This window comes from Jaculus jaculus, chromosome 16 (genome assembly GCF_020740685.1).
Source record: "Jaculus jaculus isolate mJacJac1 chromosome 16, mJacJac1.mat.Y.cur, whole genome shotgun sequence".
Classification (NCBI taxonomy): domain Eukaryota; kingdom Metazoa; phylum Chordata; class Mammalia; order Rodentia; family Dipodidae; genus Jaculus; species Jaculus jaculus.
Window position 1 is genome coordinate 27,114,131 of NC_059117.1, and position 6,442 is coordinate 27,120,572.

At 38.7% G+C, this 6,442-nt stretch overlaps 1 pseudogene; it reads left to right on the forward strand.

Moving 5' to 3' along the window:
* The first annotated feature begins 1,401 nt into the window (after positions 1 to 1,401).
* Positions 1,402 to 1,788, forward strand: LOC101617383 (annotated as a pseudogene).
* The last annotated feature ends 4,654 nt before the right edge of the window (positions 1,789 to 6,442 follow it).

Consider the following 6,442-nt stretch of genomic DNA (forward strand, 5'->3'; position numbering starts at 1 on the left):
AAACCTCTTTACTTTTAATTCATATCTTACCCCATTAACTGCAGCACAACCTTCTGTGTGAAGCCCTCACCAACCTCTCCACTGCACATTTTATGTCAGTGGATACTGGAACAGCCTGCGCATTGTCTAACTAATTGCCTGCTTCAGTTTCTGGGAGTCTGTGAACTCTCTGTACTTCTTGAGAACCAAAATTCAAGGCATTTCCTTTCAATCTTTGCAGTCTCAGTTCATAATACAAGTCAAGAACTGGCACCAAATAGACTATTTCCGTGTAAACAAATGCATGGGAGGAAAGCTATGTTGTCCAATGTTCATTTGAAGAGTGTATTTGGATACATTTGAAGGAAGCATGATTTAAAGTGATTGCATCTTCCCCTCAGAATCATGAGCCAAAGTCAGTAGGGCCCAGGCTTCAGTAATTGGCCTCAATATCAGAACTGCCCCTGTCAAGTGCAGGTAATGCTGTGAGGTTAGAAACACAACACGGTGTATCTTTATAGCCTCCCTGATTCCCAATGCTTTGCCATATTTCCTGAGGTGAATGGAGGCAGGGAAGGAAAAGCTTAGGCTCCAACAATGCATAGTGAAGGCTCTAATTCTAAGTATGAAAATGGTAGCTGTGTATTAATACTTTGTTGATGATTTTTTTTTTTAATTTTTTTTTCATTTTTTTATTTATTTATCTGAGAGTGACAGACACGGAGAGAAAGACAGGTAGAGGGAGAGAGAGAGAATGGGCGCGTCAGGGCTTCCAGCCTCTGCAAACGAACTCCAGACGCATGCGCCCTCTTGTGCATTTGGCTAACGTGGGACCTGGGGAACCGAGCCTCGAACCGGGGTCCTTAGGCTTCACAGGCAAGCGCTTAACCGCTAAGCCATCTCTCCAGCCCTTGATGATTTTTAATTAAGAAAGCAGTCATTGACTCTTGGCTCATTAACAAAATCATACCAAATATACCAAAATTAATAACACAAACAATATTTTTATTTTGTGTGTGTATGTATAAAAAATAGCTACACTTTATAGCCTTTATATTACCCACATGCAGACCCTTCCCTTCAGTGCTAATCCTCAGATGTTCAAATTTGAGATTATTAAGGGCTAATAGCAGACTCCTTATAGTGAGGGCAGCAAAAATATTGGTAGCAAAACCTCTCCAAGAGGAGAAATGGCCTAAAAGTATTGAACTATGTTCCACGGGTGTTTTTCCCTTGGACATGTGCTCTTCTGTTTCTGATTTTTGTCATTTAGGCTTTCTTTAATTTTGAGAACTAATGGACTGTTTTTCACAACTGTGTATTCATGGGGCATGGCATATATATAAAAGGATATCCCAGGCATCAAAAATGAAAGCATGGCTTTTTCTTTCCCTCCTTTGCTGCTTGAGGATCACCACCATCATGAATGACACAGTAATGATCTGGACCAGGAAGTTCATGACCAACAGTCTGCTTCAGAGGAAACAAATGGTCATCAACGTCTTGCATCCGGGGAAGGCTACAGTACCCAAGACAGAAACTCGGGAAAAACTAGCCAAAATGTACAAGACCACACCAGTTGTCATCTTTGTATTTTGGTGGGGGCAAAACAACTGGCTTTGGCATGATTTATGATTGCCTGGATTATGCAAAGAAAATGAACCAAAACACAGACTTGCCAGACATGACCTGTATGAGAGGAAGACCTCAAGGAAACGGCAGAAGGAACGCAAGGACAGGGTGAAGAAAGTCAGGGACACTGCCAAGGCCAATGTCGGTGCCAGCAAAAGTGACATGGAGATTGGATAACAAGCAAAGGACTGAAGACGGACTGAGGTGACTTAATCTACCACAATGCTGCAAATGTTTAAGATGACCAATAAACTGTAAAAACACACAAAAAGAAAGAAAGAAAAAGAAACCGTGGCTGTTATCCTCGAGGATGATACAATCTATTGATGGAGTTAAGTGTGGACTGTGTCAAAATAAATGCGTGAAAATGTTTTGCATAAAACACATTGTAATTCCAGAAACAATATTTTTTTTTATTGTCTACTAAAATCAAGCTCTTAAATCAGAACTACAGGAGCATTTCCCAGTGAGAGAGTTCGAAACAAGAGACTAGATGGGAACTGCTACTTTAGCTTGGTAAACTGGGAAACAAGAGCAAGACACTAGCAGAGATGCACCTCTTCCCCTCACTGCCTCAGGCGCCTTCACTCATCACTCCATCTCTTCAACAAAGGCAGTGCAGACTCTGCAGTCCTGCTAGGTTCTGGATTGCAGATCACCTGACCCTCCACCGACTCTTGGTGTCAGGACACAGCAGAGGGCTCACTGAGTTGCAGGCCCAGCCTCTGATGGATACTGCCATCAACTGTATAAACCATTCCGTGTATTCGTCTCTGTTTTCAATATTTGATGATTTCTATCTTCTTGTTGAGCTTTGATACATATAGTACAAAACAAATAAAGGTGAGAATAGAAGTGTGCAATTCTGTATATGAATCTGGGATGTTGTACGTGCAGATTTTAGTAGCTACAAAGGTAACTCTCATATTTCAATATCTCACTCTTTGTAATGTAGAATCAGTTTTGAGTCCAAATCGCCAAGGTTTTTTTCTTTTAAAAAGTGTGAGAAACAAAGTATAGTGATGTATATGTATGAAAATATAATGAAACCCATTACTTTGTAGGCTAACTTTAATTATTAATTGAACAAGTCAGTGTGAGAAGTTCCAACTTGATTTTTTTCTTTCCCTCTTTTTTTTTTTTTTTAATTTTTTGAGGCATGTCCAATAGACTGGCCATTTTGCTTTTTTTTTAATGGGAGAGGGAGGGAGAGAAACAGACAGAATTGGAATGCCAAGTCCTCCAGCCACTGCAGTTGAACTCCTAATGCATGCACCACCTTGTGCACATGTGCAACATTGCACACTTGCATCATTTTGTGCATCTGATTCACCTGGAGAGTATAACGTGAGTCTTTAGGCTTTGCAGGCAAGTACCTTAACTGCTAAGCCATCTCTCCAGCCTCCAACTTGATTTTTTAATGTAAAAAAGATAAAAGTTAAAGAAACAATTGGGATTCAAAGTTATGTAGAAAGTCCAGCGCAGCTCCTCAGAAGAAAGCCTGTAATAATATTGAGAAAAATAAAAGTCAAGAAAGGCCACTTTGAATTCCAAAACTTACCTGAGGGAGCTGGATTGAGGGCTCAGCGGGTGTGAAAACCAGAGCTTGAACCTCGTACCCCTGTAGATGCTTGGTTGGCCCATAATCCCAGCACTTGGGAGGTGGAGATAGGTGATTCCCAGGGCAAGCTAGCTAGTTAGACTAGCTGAACTTTCAAGCTCTGTGTTAAAATGAGAGAGTCTGTCTCAGTAAATAAAGGGGAAAGAAATGGAGGAAGACAACTGACATCAATTTCTCCACAAGTATATGTGTGTATACAGACACACACACACACACACACACACACACACACACACACACATATACACACAGGCACACCACACATGGAGGCAGACACACAGAAGAAAGGAAATTACAAGAGTGCAGACGTTGATAATGAACATAGTTATATAAAGGAGAGGATCTCAACTGTCTGTACTGTTAACACTCGCTACAAATAGAAATAATATGAATCCTATATTCATTATATATTCACAATGATAATAACAAATAATGATTTAAAAGCCAATACCAATGATGACAGTGTAAAGTAAATCTGGTGGTCTATATGTTGAACGTCTGACTACCCCTAATCACTGAGCTAAGGCATATCAGGTCTTGAGATCCCTCTGGGAAAGTGAAGACTGGAGTGGTACTTTTCAACCATTGGCTGACCGTTCTAACAGTTACACAATAAAAGAGTATGTTAATCTTTATTACAACGTTGATTACATAAATGAAAAGTTCAGAAAATATTTGGGAAATATTATCTTTAGAAGGTGAAGTTTAAAAACCTCCATATGTGTCTTGACGTGCACATTTTCACTCGCTATCCTTTGTTGCATGTGTTAGTTGGAGCAGCATATTGCTTTTTAAAATTTTCAGTCAAATATTGTGCAATTTATATCCATAATTGAGCATTTGTTGAAGGCAGGAAGCATGAAGAACACTGATGTTGAAATGCAATAAGCAAACGAGGGCCATGATGATATAATTCTGCAAATTGTGTTCAATTTTCCCTTCATCAAATCAAAATTCTTGTATATATTTAGTACTCCAAAACTGAGTTTGACAAACATTGCCTAATCTAATGATTATTAGATACGGCTTTGAATTAGGAAGAAACATTTCCCTTTATGTATGTTATTTGCAGACCTTTCAAATAGGAGCTTAAGTCTTTGCTTATTTATACAATTAGAAACAAATTGTAAAAAAATATTCAGAAAGAAAACCAGTTATTAATTTGCTAAAGTATAGAGCAAAAATTCTACACATTAGATTGGTTATATAGTAGCTTGTTCTCATATCCATAACATGAATTTTAAAATGGGTGTTTTAACTGACATTTAGTCTCCAAACCAAATATGATTCACTCTTTGAGCATTAAATTTATTTTTTAACAAGTGAGAATTTTTAAATTAGATTCAAGTTTTAAAATTCGCATCTTTATATAAAAATGTAAATTTATTTCAATGCATTATTTATGCTCTGAAGGTTGTAGTTAAATATTTTATATTATCAGACAATGTATCGATCTAAACCTACATGTATGTATTACCTAGTATGGTAATTTGAATGTATGTCCCCATAGACTCAAGTGTTTTATTAAAATTGTGTTTGTAGCTTCAGCCCCTTGCAGGCCAACTCCTGCTACAAGGGGTATGTCACGGGGGGACCTGAATTCCAGCCCAAAGGACTCAAGAGAGGCTTGAGTTCTGGTGGGAGAGGGACTGTTTGCTTTTGCAGGTTTGGTGCTTGGTGCTTTGGGGTATTTGTTGGCTGGTAGAGCTCTCTCTCTCTCTCTCTCTCCTTGGATTTGTGAATTGGAGCAAGTCTCTTCTGCCATTAACAGAACTTCCCTGGGTTTGTGAGCTTGAACTAAATCCCTTCCTTCCCTAAACTACACCTGGTTTGGATATTCATCCAGCAATGTAAAAGCTGACTACAACACCTGCTTATTTAATGTGTGTTATATGACAATTGAAATTAATTATTTTCAAAGTTCAGGTCCTGCATAAGCTCTCAAACTTTTGTTTGGGGCTGAAGAGATGGCTTAGCATTTAAGGTACTTGCCTGCAAAACCTAAGGACCCATGTTCGATTCCTTAGTACCCACGTAAGCCAGATGCAAAGGTGCTGCATACGTACATTTGGAGTTCATTTTCAGTGGCTAAAGCCCCTGGCATGCCTATTCTCTCTCTCAATCTGCCTCTTTGTCTCTTCCTCTCTCCCTAATAAATAAATAAATTTTTTTTGAAAACTTCATTTTCCACTGAAAAGTAATTTTGCTTTTGTTTTGTTTTGTTTTGTTTGTTTTTTCAGTCAAAATGTTTGAGAAATTGTTAGTTTGGTGAGTCTCTGAGATCACTCTAATCAACACTTCATGAATCCAGTAGCTTTTATGGTCCAAATTAGGCTATTGTTAAGGGAATTCTAATGCCATAATTTGGATCAGCAAATCCAAGCTGAAATAGTAAACCTGAAAGTAAAATAAAAGAGAATTAACTATAAATGAATCATCCACTTAAAATCTAAGTCACCTACATTTTTTACATGGCCAGCATAAAGAATAAAAATGTTTTTTTAAATACTTTTTGTGTGTATACATATGTGTACATATGTATACATATACATATGTATATGTATACATATAGCATATGTATACATATGTGCTTGTGTGATTGCATGCATGGGTATGAGTGTGTGTGTGTGTGCATGTGTGTGTGTGTGTAGGTGTGAATATCTTGTGAAAACGCATGCAGAGGCCAAAGTAGAGCTGGGTGTTCTCATGTATTGCTCTTCCATTTTGCTTCCTTGAGACAGTCTCACTGAACCTGGAGCTGCCCTTTCTCAGCCAGACTGAATGAGCAGCAAGTCCCAGTCCTGCTTCCGGTTCACCCTGACTCAACACGGGGCTGGAGCATGCCAGGATGCTACGGCGTAAACTCGGGTCCTCGCGCTTGCGCACCAAGGGCTCTTACCCACGGAGCCAGCCCTGCAAACATTTCTTGAACTAAACATTTATTTGAAAATCATGGGATGCACAAAGGAAGAAAAACTCCAATAAACATCTTCAGATTGCAGAAGTAACATGTAAATTACAGAAAGTATTGGAATGAATGTTTCCTTGACAGATTTTTCTGGTTTCCGCCACAGTGTTTCTCCAAAAGAATCTAACTAAAGAGCTAATATTTTGCCTTCATGTTGAAAGCTGTGTGCCTTGGGATCACAGTTTAAATTATGCCTGAAAATTGTCACTCATGTTAGAGTTCAGTAGAAACTGACTCTGCCT